The following is a 21,524-nucleotide window of genomic DNA, read 5'->3' on the forward strand; positions in this document are numbered from 1 at the left end:
CTACCTGGAAGAGGTCAAGGTCCTGGCGGGATGGTGCCAGGAAAACAGCCTCTCCCTGAACGTCAGCAAAACAAAGGAGATGATTGTGGACTTCAGGAGGTCGGGGGTCAAGGACTACAGCCCCCTCAGCATCGACAGGGCACCGGTTGAGAGAGTCAACAGCTTTAAGTACCTCGGAGCCTACATATCCGAGGACTTGACATGGACCACACACATTGACAGTGTTGTGAAGAAGGCACGACAACGCCTCTACTTCCTCAGGCGCCTAAGGAAGTTCCAAGTCAGTCAGAAGATCCTTAAGAACTTCTACTCATGTACAATAGAGAGCATCTTGACCGGCAACATCACCTCCTGGTTTGGGAATAGCACTGCACAAGACCGAAGAAGACTACAAAGAGTGACACGTTCAGCCGAACGCACAATTGGAGGGGGGCTCCCCACCCTCCAGAACATTTACAACAAGCGTTGCAAGGGCAAGGCTAAGAGAATCATTAAAGACTCCAGTCACCCGAACAACTGCCTCTTTGAACTGCTGCGGTCAGGCAAGCGATACCGGAGTCTCAAGGCGAGCACAGAAAGACTCAGAAGAAGCTTCTATCCCCAGGCCATCAGGCTGCTAAACGAACAATGAACACTACACAACAACAACCACCAAACGCACATAGCACACACATCCACACGCACACACTCACTTTAAACAAACACACTGTAGCACCCACTCCACACACTTTATAGCACACACCCACTTTAAACAAACACACTGTAGCACCCACTCCCCACACTTTATATTTATTGATGAAGGATTGCACTACAACTCGTACACCTTACTGTAAATTGTACCTAAATTGTACCTCATCCCATTTCTGCTTTGCACTATATAGTACTGTACATTAGTACACTGCATAGTATTGTATATTATATGGTAACTCAGAACATTGTACATATGTCTATACCGAACACTGTGACCTCATTTTCTTCTTCTAAATTACATGCTATACTATGTTATTTGATACTATCTTGTCTAGCACAGTCTCTGGAGCGTAACAGTAAGAAGCATTTTGTATGAAAGTATTCTGTACTTCTGTATGACAACTATTAAAGAAACTAAACCCTGCATGGACTATAACGCATATTATGACCGATAGGTACAGACCATCATCTGCACCTTTGTGTATACCGTTTACTTTTAGTCATATTTTATATTGCCTATATTTATTGTAACTTATATTATGACCAATAGGGTATACAGACTCATCTGTACCTCTGTGTATATGGTTTAATTTATTAAAATTACATTTCTTTATTGCCTATATTTATTGCTCTCCCATTACCCTGACCATCCCGATCCTGAGCCAACCTCTCCAGCTGGCCCCAGGTGTGTCCCATCGGGATGCTTGGAGAACCCTTGTTGACGGCCTAATATGCCCCAAACGGGGTAAAAAGCGTAAGTAAGTAATTACCCGTCCCTGACCATACCTGTACCTAGGGGTGGACGGTATGGTCTAAAATTTATATCACGGTATAATTTGAAGCATAGACGGTAACGGTATATATCACGGTATCATCGTTTTTGATAAAATTTCTTTTTATTTTATTTTATATAATTTTTTTTTTTTTATAAAATATATATATTATATAATTAGACTTGTACTTGTATTATCTGCGAGACATCGCCACCACGCAACAAGCTCCACTGTCTGTGTGTACTCTAGTAGCCTCCAGCTACGGCCAGGATTGTCCGGAGCTGCACCTGGACCTATACTCGAGTAGCCTCGAGCAGAGCTACGGCCAGGATTCTCCGGCGCTGCACCTGGACCCTATTGGCATAACGTTACTTAACTGTGCTCAGCAAGCACTCAGCTCGAATACGCATCGAATCAGTGTTATAAGACATTGATATCAGAAGCTATCTGTAGCTACTGCTAGCCGGATATATAACGTTAATACAACGCCTCAGTGAATTATTTAGTTCAATGGGACATTTCGTTTTGAACGGTAACAGGTAGCATACACGTCTACTCTCTACTAGACTTTGTGGAGCGTTTGTTGATGTCAGGAGCTATCGGTAACTGGCCGACTAGATACCGTTCGGTTAGACAATGCCTCATCATGTATTAAACTAAAAGTGAATAGTTGACTGGGTCATTTTGTAACGGTAGCTAAGCTAACGTTAGCTCAGGGAGACGCCGCCGTCCTCCCACTAGACTACTAGACCCGTGTTTACATGCGTGCGGTAGGGGCTGGCACGCCCACTGCGCGAAGCCTCCTAAATAACTTTTTCCAGTTCGCACATATCTATTATCTATGACTAATTCTATCTATTTTTAGGGGCAAATGCGAGTGAAATAGTCGCGCTGTGGTTACATGACGTCATTGCTATTTTAGAGCTGCCCTACCGGTTACACGGTATAGTCAAAATCCATACCGTAGAGCAAATTCATACCGTTTATACCGTATACCGTTTATACCGTCCACCCCTACCTGTACCCCCACCCCACTACTATGACGACTGAATCTCCCCAAGGGGATCAATAAAGGAATATCCTGTCCAGTCCAGAGGATAGAATGTTTTCCCCTCTGCGCAATAGCATAAAACTGCAGTGCCGCAGACCCATACATAGGAGGGGCCTGTACTGTGCGTTGGGGGCCTGTAATGTGCGTTGGGGGCCTGTACTTAGCACTGTGCAATATTACACCTACTGTAGACCTCAGTATATTTTTACTGTATTTATTTACTGTATATTTTATTCCATTTTTATTCAATCTTATCTTACACCCCCCCCCCCCCCCCCCCCCCCCCACCCAACCACCTCCAATGTACAGTCCCCCCCCACCTACCCAACCTCCAATGTACAGTTTCTAAGTCAAATGTATATACTCTTTTTTCTGGCCTCTTTTCGTATCACAAACAGTACTGTATTTGCAAATCTGGTATGTCATAAATGTATAGATGTAGCAGTACTGTCTATCTGTATGTCATATATGTTACGATGAATTGAAAATGGGGGACCCTGATGTAAACAAGACGAAGTCTTTCTCTGGTCTGCATCCCCTTAACAATTGTATGTATTGAACTGTACTGTACCCATTCTGCAATCTGTTAATAAAGTTTTCAATTAGGGATGCCCCGATCACGTTTTTTGCCACCGATACCGATCACCGATCGTCGTGAGCCATATCGGCCGATACCGATCCGATACCGATCGTTTTTGATTAAAAAGAAATTAAAAATTATTTTATATAAAAAGTTTTTTTTTTTTTATAAAATATATATATTATATAATTAGACTTGTACTTGTATTATCTGCGAGACATCGCCACCACGCAACAAGTCAAAATGCTCGCTATCTGCAAACAGCTCCACTGTCTGTGTGTACTCTAGTAGCCCAGCTCCAAAAAGGATTCTCCGGCGCTGCAGCCGGACCCTATTGGTAACGTTATGCTTTGGTCATTTCACATTCAGCAAGCCCTCAGCTCGAATACGCATTAAATCAATGTTATAAGACATTGATATCAAGAGCTATCTGTAGCTACTGCTAGCCGGCTAGATGACGTTAAGACAGAACTTTAGTTCAATGGGACATTTCGTTTTGAACAGTAAACTAACGTCAGCTAACGCAAGCTAACGCAAGCTACCGGAGGTATGAACATGGACTACTAGATTTTCTGGATCATTTGTTGATATCAGGAGCTATCGGTAGCTAGCCGGCTAAATACCGTTAGACAATGCCTACTAAACGTGAATAGTTGACTGGGTAATTTTGTTTAAACAGTAACGATAGCTAGGTAGCTAACGTTAGCGCAGGTCGAATGCACTACAGACTCGAGCAGAGGAGCCGCACCTCTTTGTTTACAAACTCTACACGGGGGCGGGCGGGGCTAGGGAGGAGGAGCAGTTTGCAGGTCCTGTGCGTCTGAGACAAGCGAGTGAGATATCCACTTGATCAGTTTCCGCGATCGGCGAATATGACTCATTATCGGAATTCCCCGATTGCATATTTATACTGATTATCGGCCGATAACGATCGGTGGCCGATCGATCGGGGCATCCCTATTTTCAATCAATCAATCAAAACAAAGTAGGGCGTATCGGTATGTACATGAGTTATTTACAGAGCAGCATGGTAAGACATGCTAGGTCCTGTGGTAGTGCAATACACTGTTAGCTACGGATGAGGCACTGGGTCTTTATGTACACTGCTATACAATGCTATATTATACTATCTCAAGTTATACTATACTATTCTTAAAGTGACCTTTCCTTTTGTAAAGTGACCATCATAAGTGTGAGCGTGTGCAGCATGAGTGTGTCGTGTGTGTGCTCATGTGTGCTTGTGTGTGGAGAGTTCAGTGTTCAAGGCTCTGATGGCCTGGGGGAAGAAGCTGAGCCGAAGTCTCTCTGTCCTAGTAGCTGGTGTTCGCAGGCGTCTGCCTGACCGCAGCAGCATGAACAGGCTGTTGTTGGGGTGGTGAGGGTCTTTCATTATTCTGCAGGCTCTGGATTTGCACCTCTTGTTGTATAGAACCTGCAGGGGTGGTAGTGCAATACCCGTGGTACACTCGGCTGAGTGTACCACTCTCTGTAGGGCCTTCTTGTCCTGTGCCGTGCTGTTTCCATACCAGGCAGTGATGTTTCCAGTCAAGATGAATGAATGAAAACTTTATTTAACAGATTGCAGAATGGGTACAATATAGTGTTGTCAAAAATATCGAAGTATTGATACATATCGATACTGAATATTTAAAGCGGTTTCGATACTCATTTCCCGAAATACCGATACTTTCTGCAGTATCGGTACCAGCTGGCGAGTGTTCTACCGGAAGTTGTTGACACGCTGTTCAGAGCATGCTTGCCCCTCTGCCTCCTCCAGCCCTCACAGAGCCGTCTTCAGTTTGTAAATAGAGCTGCCGCGGTATTGATGTTTTCCTTACCGCACAAATTTGCAAAATATTTCCTACTGCCGCGGTTATTACCGCACGCACACAAAAAATTACAAAAAAAAGTTCGAATGCATTTTTTTTTTTAGTAGTAGTCTACTCTTTATAGCATATAGCCTGCCTCTAGTCTAAATGTCTATCTTTAGAGGATGACTTTGCAGCATGAATATTGTTTGGGATTCGGCAAGCACGCATTAGTTATTGAAAGTGAAACACGGATTCGAAGTTTCCCCTCTGGTCGTGCGCAGTTCACTCGGTGTCGCGGGCAGGGGTGGTTACCCGTAACCCCCCCGACCCTTTCTTATTATTATTACTATAAAGTTACTACTTTATAATAAAGGCATTCATTTTGTGGCATTAACATTATATAGTTATACGTTCAATAACATCAGCGTATTTACCGGACCATAGCAAGGCAAGCAATACTCTATTCATATCTCAGTTCCTTTCTTTGCTCAGAGCGTGCTGAGTTGTCCCATTCTGCGGTCTGTTAATAAAGTTTTCAATCAGACAAGTGTATAGAACGAAGGGCTTTTATTATAACATTCGTTGCAGACAGTAAAATCATTATGTCTCGTTTAGTACTCCTGAGGAGCGATGGTAGTCCACTCCGGCGGAGAGTTAAAGCTAACGTTATTAGCCGTGTTGTGATGAGCTGACATTCAGGAAGTAAAAACCTAATACGCGCTTGCCGATTGGTGGTAACACACTGCATGACGCTACAACGTGTGACGCGTCTCTCTTCTGACCAATCAGTGGTCTGCAATGTTTCACGTGACTTTTCTGGTACCCAATAGGGTCGCTTGAAGTTATATAGCCCTGTTATCTTTAAATAAAAATCGAAACTGTTACTGTAATACAAACAGTTCAGTTTGTCAGGTACATGCAACTAGGGGTGGGAATCACCAGTTTCATCATGATACGATACGATATCGATTCTTTGGACAACGATACGATATTTGCCGATATCACAAAGTCTCTCACGATACAATACGATACGATTAGATTCAGGTGCCTGCGATCGATATGAGATGATATCATAAGCCCATTTAACACAATCAGTAACATTTAGATCAACAAAAAAAAGGTAATGAAAATATCATTTGACATTTTGTATTTTTGAGCTCTTCCAGACATTTAAAGGAAAATCAATCTATTGTTTTTAATACAAATAGACCTCCTGTTCACTGTAAAGTGCCACGTTTTTATATAATGAGCTTTAAACTTTAAGCTACATTTTTTGGAACTCAAAACTCACAACCTCCCTCTCCCAAACCGTTCCTACAACAATTTGTTGATGTTGCATGATCATGTATAGGCCTACATTTATTATGTATTATATTGTTTATGTTTAAATAACATTTAAACATCAAACTCCTCTGACCTCATCTGGTCTTTCCAAAGACGCACGCACACACACACACACAGAAAGGGAGAATGCTATGCTGTAACGTCTACACACACGGAGCTACTGCTGTTGTTCTTGGGCGGATATGAGACTCGCCACAGGATTTTCAAAATAAGAGTATCGATATGAATCGATCTTATTACATCGCATCGATCCGATACGATTGTTGATAATTACATCGATGTATCGATCTGGATCGATGTATCGTCCCACCCCTACATGCAACACAGATTACAGTGTTTACATCGGTCTGCTTGAGAAAATACCATGTTCTGCATCTGCAATAAAAATGATTGAAGTGAGATGAATAGTTATTTTTAAATGTGTGATCTAAAGATAAACAAAGGGTTTTAAAAGTGTTATATTTATCTTCTCTTATAGTACCAGAGAGAAGCTGAGGAGAATCAACCAGCAACAAAAGCTAAATTTGTTTACAAAAAAAAATTATTATTATTATTATTTTTTGGTATCGAAATGGTATCGAAGTATCGATACTTTTCAAGGTATCGTATCGAAGTAGAAATTCCAGTATCGTGACAACACTAGTACAATACAGTACGGCTCAATACACACAATTGTTAAGGGGATGCAGACCAGAGAAAGATGTTTGTCTTGTTTACATCAGGGTCCCCCATTTTTATTTCATATTGGCATTTATGACATACACAACATACATGACATTTATGGTATAGGGACATACATGTCATACAGGTATTTAGTACTGATACACTTGTGACATAAACGGTATTCAAATATACAGTACTGTTACCCATACATCTGTCAGGTAACTGTCAATAATTTTGAAGAGCTCATCAGCTGTGGCTCTGTTTTTGACATATTTGCAAAACAGCAGATCTTCACTCAGTGACTGGGAATTTACAAAGCGAACATAGGAAATAAGCAAACAGTCTTTATTGCTGTCAGTCTTTGACAAGGCAACACGCATGTCATCCCCAAGGCTCAACTTGGCCCTATATTTTGTTTTCAGAGCTGTCATGGATGAAAAGCCAGCTTCACACAGATATGTGGTGCTGAATGGTATCGACACCTTAACTGCTGCATCATGAGATACTTGGTACTCAGCACCACACTCTGAAACTAGCTCTCCAGGTGGTATCAGATGAGATTTCAATTAGTTCCTCCAAGAGTTTGGATGGAGATGTGTCAGGAAGCTTTGTCTCAATGTTGTCTGTAAAGTTTTTTTTTTATCGAGAGTAACTTGGTGATCCTTTTCTGTGTTTTATTAAATAATGATTTTCAGATTTTGAGAGATGGTCAAACTTATCCAAATATGGTATTTTCATGGAAAACAGTGCAGCTGCAACAGATAGCACTTTAGTGATAATTTTCTGTAATCCAAAAAGATTTTTTTTTTTTTTTTTTTTTTTATCTCAAGGCCCTGTCATGCCTCTGCGCCCCCCACTTTGAGAAACACTGGTCTATTAGGAGGTGGTGGGGGGTTTGGGCATTTACGGTGGCCAGTTTCGAATTGCAGCCTCCCGTAGGTGCTCTTTAAGAGCGGTTTTGAATGTGGGTAGGGATTCACATTATTTTACAGTTTTGGGTAGGGCGTTCCACATTGATGTGGCATAATTGCAAAACGTGTTTAGTCCCTTGTTTGAGCCGAATCTGGGTTTAACATGATTTGTGGAGCTCCCTCTGGTGTTGTGATCGTGGTATTCACTGACCTTTGGGAAGTATTTTGACATGTGCATGGGTACCTTGGTCGTGTAGTGTATCTTGTAGACCAGGCCCATTGCAAGTTGCTGTACTCTGTCGTCTACTCTAAGCCATCCTAGGTTGTCAAAGTGGGCAGGGGTGAGGTGGGTTCTAGGAGTAAGGTCAAGCAGTAGTCTGACCAGGGCCCTATTCCCCGTACCTGGTTCAACTAAGTCGATCAAGAGTCCCATTATCCAGATTCAGTTAACCCGATGTTTGAAGCCGGGATTTTCCTGTTCCTGGAACGCTGATTCAGTCTCGTTAACTCGAGCCAGACTTGAGACTCTGGATAAGTGCGGGCGGCCGCTTCAGTTGAAAAGACAGCAGGTGTAGATCGCAGAAATCCTGATCTTCTAACGGCATTGATTGATTGCTTGTTTTACAGATTGCAGGCGGCTCAATAGCCTTGCCGACAAGTTAAATGCATAATCTATAGGCTAATTTTAAATCCCTCATTACCCCAATCAATCAGATTATATTTCTTTAAACGTTCCTGCTGGCAGTAGGTTTATGCATTGAATAATCAAATGAGATCTTGCTAGCGAAAATAATTAGTTCAACTGTTTCAGAATAAGGATACGGCTCTCTTATCCATTGATTGATGTATGGTGGATTTTTTATTTATCTGTACTGCGGTGTGACGGTTTGTCCTTTTGACTTTCACGCAGACGACCGGGGTTCGAATCCTAGTCTTTTCCTTCTTTTTGCAATGTAGGAATAATTCAATTTGGTGCACGTTGAGAGCTATATAAAGAATGACATCCTCAATGCATGTAGATTTATAATATTTTAACTTAAAACTAGGCTACTTTTGCGTATAATCATTAATATTATATTCCAAAAAAATTATATTGGAAACGCGGGGTTTCGAACACCGGTCGCCCGGTTGCCAGGATTCAGCACTAGCCGCTGCGCCACTGTGCCAGACGTGATATACTCATTGTTTATGCATTAATGGACGAGAGACCCGTGTTTAGAATATTTTTCTTACCAAAAAATGAAGTTTTATCTCTTTATTCTCAAATGCATTGATGTGACGTCAACGGCTCATTCAATTTCTCAAACCCGTCAAACAGCGCATCTCAGACATTTTAATCCCAGTTACAATATCACACAAAAACCACAATCCCCGCATAGACACTTCAATTTTATGCTTGAATGAAACACAATCCGGCGCTCCGTTAAGCAAATCTACAGCGGAGATTAATATATGAAACTAATCAGAGCCAAACGGCCGATAGGTTTCATTCATTAAAAATATCCCCGCGGGATTCACATTTGCAATGAGCCGTTATTAAAATAACCACATGCAGCGTGTATCGCGACTCCGAGCGCCGTATATGACGTGCATTATTTTATTTAGGACAAAGTAAATCTATAGGCTAAATATGATTTATTATCAGCATTTAGTTCTATTATTATACATTTCAAAAGCCCCCTCTAGGAAAACGAAGCACAGAAACGTAATTCAGAATGGTATAAATGGGATCTCTAGACTGTGAGAATCATTTCAGGAAACGAGCTGTCACTCCTTTGCGGGGGCGTGGTTCATCCGGCTAACTGAACTTAACCCTGCTCCCGACCAGGCTCAAACTTTTTGATCTGTTGTCATGGTGATTTGGACAATCGCGCGTCGGGGAACAGAAAGGTCCGGCTTAAGTCAGGCTTGACCGAAAGTTATCCGGCTAACTCAGTTATCCAGGTACGGGGAACGGGGCCCAGTTTGTTTTGAGATGTTTGTAATTTTGTTTTTAGCGCCTTTGAGGTGCTTTGGTACCATGAGGTGCAAGCATAGTCGTAGTACCCTTGAATGAGTGCTCCTGCCAGAGTCTTCAGGGTATTCTTGTTTACCAGTGAGGAGATCCGGTACAAGAATCGAGTTCGTTGGTTGACTTTTTTTATTACATTGGATGCCATTTTGTCACAGGAAATATTTTCCTCTAGGATGGAACCCATATAGGTATTCTCTTCTTTCCTTGTGACAATATTGCCACCCACTGTAACTGAGAAGCCGTCGGTCTTGCTGAGTTTGTTATTTGAACCGAAGAGAATGGACTCTCTCTGTTTTGCCCATGTGTAATGATAGTTTGTTATCAGCTAGCCATATGCAGATTTTGCCTAGTTCTGAGCTGAGGGTTTTTTCAACCTGTAACTAGGGCTGGGCGATATGACGATATTATATAAATATCGGGTACAGTTCATTAACGATACACTTTTTTAACGTATTGTGGATATCGTGATGTTTTGCCCAAGAGGATTGTGCCGCGTCAATCTGGTCCACACCCGTTCAAACGTTTGAACAACGCCGCCCCCACACACACACTACTGCATCAAAGTTACTACTTATTATTAACAAAGGCATTCGTTTTGTGGCATTAACGTTATATAGGTACACGTTCAATAACATCAGCGTATTTACCCAAACATAGCAACGTCCGATGACGACATAGATAGCAAACATTACTGTTCATATCTCAGCCCGTGCTGAGTTGTGCGTGCCCATTCTGCGGTCTGTTAATAAAGTTTTCAATCAGACAGATGTATGGAAAGGCTTTTATTATAACATCCGTTGCAGTAAAATCATTATGCCTCGTTTAAGTCATGCTGCGGTGCGCTGGTAATCACTCGTCGGCCGCAGGGAGCTGTTGTTGTTGTCGTTGAGCTGAGCTCTCGTCAAAATCAATGGCGGACAGAGCGGAAAGTAAAAAACGCATAGCGCTTGCCGATTGGTGCCAAGAACAGGAGGGCGGGTGCAAGCGGTGTGACGTAATTGGCACACTCGACTGTCAATCAAAATTATTCTGTTGCCGGCTGAACGATTGAATGAATGAAAACGTTATTAACGATTGCAGAATGGGTACAATACAGTACAGCTCAATACAACAACAGTGGACTGACTGGAGGATGAAGACCAGAAAAAGACTTTCGGCTTTCTTACATAAGGGTCCTCCATCTTCAATTCATCAAAACATTTAGAGACATACAAATATACAGTAGTTTCATAAAAATGCTCAAATGCTATTGATTGATTGATTTAAAACTTTATTAACATATTGCAGAATGGGTACAGTACAGCTCAATACATACAATTGTTAAGGGGATGCAGACCAGAGAAAGACTTTCGTCTTGTTTACATCAGGGTCCCCCATCAGGGAACAAAATAACCACCCGCCAAGCGCCAATGGCCTGTAGATTTAAGGTTTGGCGATACAAAATTATAGGTCTGCCCGCCATCTGGCGTGTAGTTCATATCGATACTCTTATTTTGAAAATCCTGTGCGGGTCTCATTTCCGCCCCAAGCACAGCTCCAGTCATAATATCTGGGCTCCGGCAGCTAGCAACGTTCAGGTTCATATGATACTCTTATTTTGAAAGACCTGTAGCAACTCCGCAAGTCATATGATATCCGCCCAGTCCGTGTTTCTGAAAGCAGAGCAGCGTTAACACAGCAGTGCGCCCCTACAGACTCGAAATAAGTCTGTGGTGTTTTTTTTCTTCTCACAACGGGTCAAATGCATCTACATGCTTTGCACCGTTGCCATTCCTTTATGCCCACATCGCCCGAAATTAACGTTTATGTACCATTACAATCACTACAACGTTAGCGTAAGCTAACAAGCTAATCCTGATCAGAGGCAGAGGCGCAGAGCCATAGAGAACAGCAGACACAGTGTGGACTGGGGAAAGGGAAATGGTGGGGCACTTTCCCCTTCCCTGTGTGTGTGCGTACGTGCGTTTGGAAAGACGACAAAGTCACTAGTCAGGACTCAGGACAGGAGTATATTATAGTAAACTGAGGATGGACAGATAATGTTGATATTCAAATATAAAAAGGTTTTCGAGAGGAGTGGAAGTTTGAAGACAGACTACAATATGATGCAGGGGTGGTGAGTTGAAACAGTGTGTGTGTGTGTGTCCCGACCCCACTTCTATGTTTCAATAAATTATTTGCATTTAAAACTATTAACGCTGACTCATTCCTTCAGTCCACTCAAAATTATGCTAATATTCCTTATAGGGGTGCACCGATATATCGGTCGGGTATCGGTATCGGCCGATAAGTGCCTTGTTGACTGCTATCGGCCTATAAGCTCAAATGTGCCGATAGCAGTCGCCGATAAATACCCATCAATTTGTGTAGCGTCAAAAGGCAAAAAAAAAAGTTCACTCGTGACCTACCTGCACAACGCCCGCCGTCCCCCACACACACACACAATCTACTGCATCAAAGTAACTACTTATGATTAACAAGGCATTCGTTTTGTGGCATTAGCGTTATATAGTTAGTGTTACACGGACAATAACATCAGCATATTATTATTACCCATAGCAGCAAGGCATTACTCCGAGTCCGTTCATTAGCTCGGTTCCATTCCGTTGCTCATTCCGTACCCAACTACACATTCTGCAATCTGTTAATAAAGTTTTCAACCAGACAAATGTATAGAAAGGCTTTGTTTTATTATAACATTTGTTGCAGTAAAATCATTATGTCTCATTTGGTCATGCGTGGAGCGCCGGTCGGCGGGCCGGGCAGCTAACGTAGCTACGTTATTAGCTATTAGATGCAAGACTAACGTTACTGGTGAAAATGTGATTTGCGTTGGAATACTCCTTTGTCAACTTGCTGTACTTTGCTTGCAGGTCTGCAGTCATTATTGCTGCATTATGAATAGCAATAGCCCCAACTTTAGCCAAGGTAACGTTATGGCTAAACCTTTAACAATAGTTAAGTTAACGCTAGCTTTCGGTTAGCTGTTCAATGCTATTAATAACACAACTCCCCGTCAACACCCTCTCTCGGGAAGATGGCATTTAAGAAAGTATCTGCTGTTAAAATGAAGTGTTACACGTTCAATAACAAGCATATTATTTACCCGAAGATAGCAGTAAACAAGGCATTACTCCGTTAGTCCGTTCATAGCTTGGTTCCATTCCGTTGCTCATTCCGTACCCAACTACACATTCTGCAATCTGTTAATAAAGTTTTCAACCAGACAAATGTATAGGAAGGCTTTGTTTTATTATAACATTTGTTGCAGTAAAATCATTATGTCTCATTTGGTCATGCGTGGAGCGCCGGTCGGCGGGCCGGGCAGCTGAGCTAACGTAGCTACGTTAAGTGTGTTCTGCTCTCGCAATGGCGGCATGCCCGGAAGTAGAAAAATTTATAAACGCTTGCCGATTGGTGGTAAGGACAGCAGGAGGTGGGTGCTAGCGGTGTGGCGTAATTGGCCGAATCGACTGTCAATCAAAATGGTTCCATTGCATTGGTTGAAAGCTCTGGTTGAGAGAATAGTATCCCGCTGCAGGCCGCAAGAATGGTTCCATTGCATTGGTTGAAAGCTCTGGTTGAGAAAATAGTATCCCTCTGCAGGCCGCAAGACGATACTGGGAGAGAGATAGTGATACCATAAACATATTTCTTGATGTTTCCTTTTTTTAAGTAAGTAAAGAGGCCTACAAATACAAACATACACATACAAATATACAGTAGTTTCATTAAAAATTTTTTTTACAAATACTTATATACAAATATACAAATATCGGTATCGGCCGATAGTGTTAGTTGAACAATCGGTATCGGTATCGGCGGCCAATTTTCATATCGGTGCATCCCTAATTCCTTATGTTGTTTATGATATTAATTGAAAATAGCATATGAGAGTATTATATAGTAATAATAACACATGGCGATATACTAAAAAGCTATTTATAATTTTTGGCTGGTAAAGAAATCTGCCCGGCTGGTAGTTTTTCAAATCTACCAGCCAAATGGCTGGTAAGTCAAAAAGTTAAGTTTGTTCTCTATCCCCCATTTTCAATTAATCATATTTCATATCTAAATCATATAATATCTCATTGCTAAATATATGCAATATATAATCTAATCCAATAATCTAAATCTAATATATAATATAAAAATGCTAAATGCATGGGTATTTTATTTTGTCTTTAATGTTAGCTTGCAAACTCAAATACATTCTTGGTAAGCCTCATAATGAATTGTTTGGGGGGAAAAATAAAAACATCGTGATGTGTATTGTGTATCGCCGAAAGGTCAGAAAATATCGTGATATCATATTTAGGCCATATCGACCAGCCCTAGTGTGATTGACAGTGTCGAAGGCCTTTTGTAGGTCTAGCATGACCATGCTGCAGCTTACTGTTACTTGTTTTATTGCACAATGTCGTTCTATTGGATTCTATTATATATTACTATTGTATTATGCACATCGTTGCGGGCAAGACCCCCCGCATTTCATTGTATACTTGTATGCCGTGACAAATAAAACTCTTGACTATTCATTAATTCACTCATAACGTGAATTTACAATAATCATGTAAAACCCAGATTCGGCTCAAACAAGGGACTAAACACGTTTCGCAATTATGCCACATCAATGTGGAACGCCCTACCTAAAGCTGTAAAGGAATGTGAATCACTACCCACTTTCAAAAACACTCTCAAAAAACATGTGAGACTGCAATTCGAAACTGGCCCCTACAAATGTCCTAACCTAGTTGTACAGTAAATGACCAAGTAAGGCTTTGTCAGTATTCCAATGTACAGTGTAAAATGTGTGTGTGTCCCCTACCCAACCCCCCCCCCCCCCCCCCCCCTCCAATGTACAGCCCTCACCCAACCCACACAACCCCACCCCACCCATCCAACCTCCTCCAATGTACAGTTTCTACGCCAAATGTATATACACTCCTTTTCTGGACAATTTTGTATCACAAACAGTACTGTATTTGCAAATCTGATATGTCATAAATGTATAGATGTAGCAGTACTGTCTATCTGTATGTCATGCATGTCATATATGTTATGATGAATTGAAAATGGGGGACCCTGATGTAAACAAGACGAAAGTCTTTCTCTGGTCTGCATCCCCTTAACAATTGTATGTATTGAGCTGTACTGTACTGTACCCATTCTGCAATCTTGTTAGCTGCTCCAGCTACCTCTGGTCAAGGCCCAGTCTGGATGGAAAAGTGGCAGAAACGCCCAACAGATCAGATGTGCGGTCAATAGATGAATAAAAGCAGATGTTACTGTAACAAAACGGAGAGGTCTACATGAACCTAATGTACCTTTGTTTACCAGAACGAGGAGAATCGATTAAGTATCCGGCTTTCGAGATGGACATGGACAGTCGCATTATTCTCAGCTCCCAACAACGGCGTCAAAGAAAATCAGCAACAAGGTTTACTATACACGTTCTACTCTCCCTACTTTGGATTACGGACCAGTACCTTAATTCAACATGGAAACACCACCAGACAGGAGTGGAAAGGGTAAAAAAAATAGTCTCATTGCGACTTTTACCTGCTAAATGGCTCGGAGAGAAAACATCCAGCAGCAATACAGCGTGTTAACGTCGAATCCGGGACGAAAGAGTTTACCCCCGTCGGGCAGGTTTGATAGAAGGTCGATGATCTTCTTATACCTGCTTCTTTCGGGAGACATTCCGCTGAACCCAGGTCCAGTTATCACTCGGTACCAAGCGAGACAACTCGGACTACAGACGCAAACAGCGACGACCACCGCTGCGCTGCGACCAACTCATCATCCAACGTCAACAACCCTCCACCGCCCACTACTGGATCACCGGCGCAACTACAACGGAACGCCCGAGGGACCCAATAGTACCCAGCTGCAGCTCCGGAGACCAGCGCGTACAAGCCCCGCACATACAAGCCCGCACATAGCAACCCCTCGCTTCCATTGGCTGATTTTGGTCACGTGATTTTGGGTCACGTTGCACGTTGCACTGCGGGATTGATTGATTGATTGATTGAAAACTTTATTAACAGATTGCCGTATGATTTGGGTCACGTTGCACTGCGGGATTGATTGATTGATTGATTGATTGATTGATTGATTCATTGATTCATTGATTGATTGATTGAAAACTTTATTAACAGATTGATTGATTGATTGAAAACTTTATTAACAGATTGCCGAATGGGTACACGTGACCACAGGCCCTGATTGATTGATTGAAAACTTTATTAACAGATTGTAGAATGGGTACACGTGACCTGACCGATTGATTGATTGATTGATTGATTGATTGATTGAAAACTTTATTAACAGATTGCAGAATGGGTACAGTGACCGATTGATTGATTGATTGATTGATTGATTGATTGATTGATTGAAAACTTTATTAACAGATTGCAGAATGCAGTACAGCTCAATACACACAATTGTTAAGGGGATGCAGACCATGCAGTACTGTTACATTTGTGACATACAGTAAATATATACAAGGGGGAGGGAACTGTACATTTATGATGAATTGAAAATGGGGGACCCTGATGTAAACAAGACGGAAGTCTTTCTCTGGTCTGCATCCCCTTAACAATTGTGTGTATTGAGCTGTACTGCAGATATATTTCAATTGCCTTACTTATTTACATAAGTATTATAGGCCTACAGCAGTATTGTACAGACAGTCTGTGTGAAGTCTGTGTGGTTATCCAGCTGCACAAAGGCAGAGCAAGAGGCTCTACAGAGGGTGGTGATGATAAAGCCATGATAAAGACCTTCAATCAGCTGAAGGGGAATCCCTCCAAGCTGCTGTCAGCGCTACACACCTTCGGCCGCTCTGGTATCAGCCATGCATCAAAACGTGCACACGCACTCAGGCGAGTCGCTAACCGTGCTGGGCCAAGTATAGCGGCTCAACCCACCTCTGTTGCCCGTCGTAAAATGAAGCTCGGGGGTCGACGACGGCTCGCTGCGGGGAGGCCGAAGAAAAGTGTGGTGAGCACAGACCATCGCTATAGTTTCCCAACAGGAGTAAAGTCTGGAACGCACCACAGCCTGTCACAAGCAGTAGAGATGTGTCGTAGCAATCCGAAGTGACATTGACCACCAATATAGCATGTACATAAAGACCCAGTGCCTCATCCGTAGCTAATATTGCACTACCACAGGACCTAGCATGTCCTACCATGCTCTGTAAATAACTTATGTACATATACCGATATGCCCTACTCTGTTTACTTGTTTTATTGCACAATGTCGTTCTATTGGATTCTATTATATGTTATTACTATTGTATTATGCACATCTTTGCGGGCACGACCACCCGCATTTAATTTTTTTTTTTTTTTTTGATATTTTTTGCACAAATCTCTCCAATATTCAAAACATCTCTTTCCACATCACCATATGCAACTTCCAAGATTTGCCTTTTTCTTTTTTGTAAGAACATACAAAACATGTAAAGGACTCATACAAATACATTAACAACTCAAGTTCAAGTTCAAGTTCTTTAATAGTTGTCATACAGAAGTACAGAATACTTTCATACAAAATGCTTCTTACTGTTACGCTCCAGAGACTGTGCTAGACAAGATAGTATCAAATAACATAATAACATAATATAGCATGAATTTAGAAGAAGAAAATGAGGTCACAGTGTTCGGTAAGCGTCCCAGACACATGTAGGTGTGCATGATAGCATGCATGCATGTGTGTCTCCAACATATGTATGTGGGTACGTGTATTGATTGATTGATTGATTGAATTGATTGATTGATTGATTGAAAAGTTTATTAACAGATTGCAGAATGGGTACAACTGACATGGAAAATAAAAAAGACTTACGAAAAAAAGAAAAATACTATACTATACATTGTGCGTATACATCCCTGATATATATACTTTGCATGTAGACCGATCTACCTGCGAGCAGGTATGTGCTGCATCCTCTATCGGGATGCCACCCTTCTCCATATTGCATGTGAGAGAAAGCGTCCCAGACACATGTAGGTGTGCATGATAGCATGCATGCATGTGTGTCTCCAACATATGTATGTGGGTACGTGTATTGATTGATTGATTGAATTGATTGATTGATTGATTGAAAAGTTTATTAACAGATTGCAGAATGGGTACAGTACAGTACATCTCAATACATACAATTGTTAAGGGGATGCAGACCAGAGAAAGACTTTCATCTTGTTTACATCAGGGTCCCCCATTTTCAATTCATCATAACATATATGACATACATGACATACAGATAGACAGTACTGCTACATCTATACATTTATGACATATCAGATTTGCAAATACAGTACTGTTTGTGATACAAAAGTGTCCAGAAAAGGAGTGTATATACATTTGGCGTAGAAACTGTACATTGGAGGAGGTTGGTGGGGTGGGGTTGGGTGGGTTGGGTGAGGGCTGTGTACGTAAGCATGTGTACATGCCTCACATGTGTGTGTGTGTGCATCTTCCAGGTATGCGACTGTACTCCTATCTCTTGTGTGTGTCTCGTATCCATGTGTGCCTCCGCCCCCTATGTGAGTGTATATCTCAGGTGTGCATATATATGTGCGTCTCAGCTACGTATGTGTGTGTCTCCTATGTACATGTATATCCCCCATATGTGTCAGTGAGAGCCTATACCTCAACTATGTGTATATGTAGGTGTGTGTATGCCTATTTCCTATAAGTGAGTATGTGCATGTATGTGTGCCCCTGACATGTATAACTTAGCCTTGTGCATATGAGTGTGTGTAAACCTATTATGTACACATACGAATATGTGTATCCTAGATACTTGTATGCGGCTAAACATGCACATATGAGAGTGTGATAGAGACAGTGACCATTCCATAGATATACCATCCGGACATAAAATCCATGTACATACATATATAACACATTATAAAGTACAAGTACCATCAGATCAGATCCCCTTTTTCATATTCATCCTTGATATCATTGTAACCCCACCTTAATCATTTGTCCCCAGACCGTTCAGTCAGGTGTAGAAAACTGTCCCATAAACGTGTATGCAAATAAACAACTTGTGACAAATAAAACTCTTGACTTGACCACCAGCCTCTCTATCTAAATGTTATATTGTTAACTGTCTAGTTAGGCATTAACTGTGTTAATCTAAATGTTATATTGTTAACTGTCTAGTTAAGGCATTAACTGGGTTAATTAATCTAAATGTTATATTGTTAACTGTCTAGTTAAGGCATTAACTGGGTTAAGTGGGGAGTGCGTCATGGTACAGTTTCAGTAAGTGGGGAGTGTAAACAAGTTGAACGCGTCACGTGAAATAACGTTACGTGAATAAACATATAACGTTACAATGTACAGTTTCTGACAGCTGGCTGTGTTGTGAAATGTGCATAACGTTATGAATAAACCGCGAAGTCACGCGAAATAACGTTATAAACGCGAATCTGGTAGTATATTTATTTGTATCTTCTTGAGATGATAACATTAACATCCGCATTTTACCGCATGGCGAGCTAAACCAATCAGAGAGGGGCTTCGCTCAACCAATCAAAGAGGGGGCTGCAGAAATGGAGCCCAACCAATCAGAGAGGCGTCTGCAGAACTTCAGCCATTGGGTGGGACCCAAATCACGTCACCAAAATCAGCCAATGGAAGCGAGGGGTTGCTATGTGCGGTGCTTGTATGTGCGGGGCTTGTAAGCGCTGGTCTCCGGAGCTGCAGCTGGAAGCATCTCGAGGGACCAGAACGAGGCAAAGAATAGGGTATAATCTGCAGAGCCACAGAGCCCAACGTCTGGGCGGGGCTTCGTGGCGTGGACGGGTTTGAGGCGGGGCTCCGTGGCGTGGACAAGTATTGGACAAGTATTTGTTGGAGTGCGCATGCGGATGAGGGGGGGGGGGGGGGTTCTCTCGCTCTCTCTCTCTCTCGTTTACGACATACACAACTTTCGTCTTGTTTACATCTTCTTCACGTGATCAAAAAGTACCATCACGCAGTTGTATTGCGACTCTATCATTTATTATATAACGTTACGTTCTCAAAATATTCCCCTTCCGGTATAAATATTTAGTATTTCCTTTCCCCCATTTTCAATTCATCATAACATTGATTGATTGAAAAGTTTATTAACAGATTGCAGAATGGGTACAGTACAGTACAGCTCAATACATACAATTGTTAAGAGGATGCAGACCTGAGAAAGACTTTCGTCTTGTTTCCATCAGGGTCCCCCATTTTCAATTCATCATATGACACACATGACATACAGATAGACAGTACTGCTACATCTATACATTTATGACATACCAGATTTTCAAATACAGTACTGTTTGTGATACTAAAAAAATCCAGAAGAAGAGTATATACATTTGACATAGAAACTGTGCATTGGGGGAGGTTGGGTAGGTGGGGTGGGGCTGTACATTGGAGGTGGGGCGGGGGTTGGGTAGGGGGGGGGGGGGGACACTGTACATTGGAATACTGACATACATTTGACATGGAAACTGTACATTGGAGGAGGTTGGGTAGGTGGGGTGGGGTTGGGTGGGGCTGTACATTGGAATACTGACAAAGCCATGCTTGGTCTTTATTGTACAACTGGGTTAGGACATTTGTAGGGGCCAGTTTTGAATTGCAGTCTCCCGTAGGTGTTCTTTGAGAGTGTTTTTGAAGGTGGGTAGTGATTTACATTCCTTTACAGCTTTGGGTAGGGCGTTCCACATTGTTGTGGCATAATTGCGAAACGTGTTTAGTCCCTTGTTTGAGCCGAATCTGGGTTTTACATGATTTGTGGAGCTCCCTCTGGTGTTGTGATCGTGGTATTCACTGACCTTTGGGAAGTATTTTGACATGTACATGGGTACCTTGGTTGTGTAGTGTATCTTGTAGACCAGGCCCATTGCAAGTTGCTGTACTCTGTCGTCTACTCTAAGCCATCCTAGGTTGGCAAAGTGTGCAGGGGTGAGGTGGGTTCTAGGAGTCAGGTCAAGCAGTAGTCTGACTAGTTTGTTTTGAGATGTTTGTAATTTGGTTTTTAGTGCCTTTGAGGTGCTTTGGTACCATGAGGTGCAAGCATAGTCGTAGTACCCTTGAATGAGTGCTCCTGCCAGAGTCTTCAGGGTATTCTTGTTTACCAGGGAGGAGATCCGGTACAAGAATCGAGTTCGTTGATTAACTTTTTTTATTACATTGGATGCCATTTTGTCACAGGAAAGATTAGCCTCTAGGATGGAACCCAGGTAGGTAATTTCATCTTTCCTTGTGACAATATTGTCACCCACTGTAACTGAGAAGCCGTCTGTTTTGCTGAGTTTGTTATTTGAACCGAAGAGAATGGACTCTGTTTTGCCCATGTGTAATGATAGTTTGTTGTCGGCGAGCCATATGCAGATTTTGCCTAGTTCCGAGCTGAGGGTTTTTTCAACCTGTAACTTGTTCTTGTCAGAGACCAGCAGGGCTGAGTCGTCCGCAAACAGGAACAAGTTGCAGTCACAAGCTGACGACATGTCATTTGCATAAATTAGGAACAGTAGTGGTCCTAGTATGCTTCCTTGTGGAACACCACAGTTCACTGTGAGGGGGGGGGATAGGGTACCGTTTACCTCCACCATCTGTTCTCTCCCCTCCAGGTAGGATTGTATCCAGCTCACTGATAAACTATCAAAACCAATTGCTTTTAG

The 21,524-nt window shown here is 42.0% G+C and overlaps 1 protein-coding gene across 2 annotated transcripts in view; it reads right to left on the bottom strand.

Annotated features, from left to right (window-relative positions):
* LOC311231551 (uncharacterized protein) overlaps positions 1-15,614 on the bottom strand; it is a 76,055-nt gene extending 60,441 nt beyond the window's left edge. For both annotated transcript variants that reach the window (XM_084318174.1, XM_084318175.1), the window contains exon 1: positions 15,400-15,614. The gene's annotated coding sequence lies outside the window, so the exon portion shown is untranslated. The remainder of the gene's footprint in view (positions 1-15,399) is intronic.
* Positions 15,615-21,524: the final 5,910 nt, after the last annotated feature.

The sequence above is a fragment of the Notolepis coatsorum genome, assembly GCF_963971535.1.
Source record: "Notolepis coatsorum genome assembly, chromosome: 7".
Lineage (NCBI taxonomy): Eukaryota > Metazoa > Chordata > Actinopteri > Aulopiformes > Paralepididae > Notolepis > Notolepis coatsorum.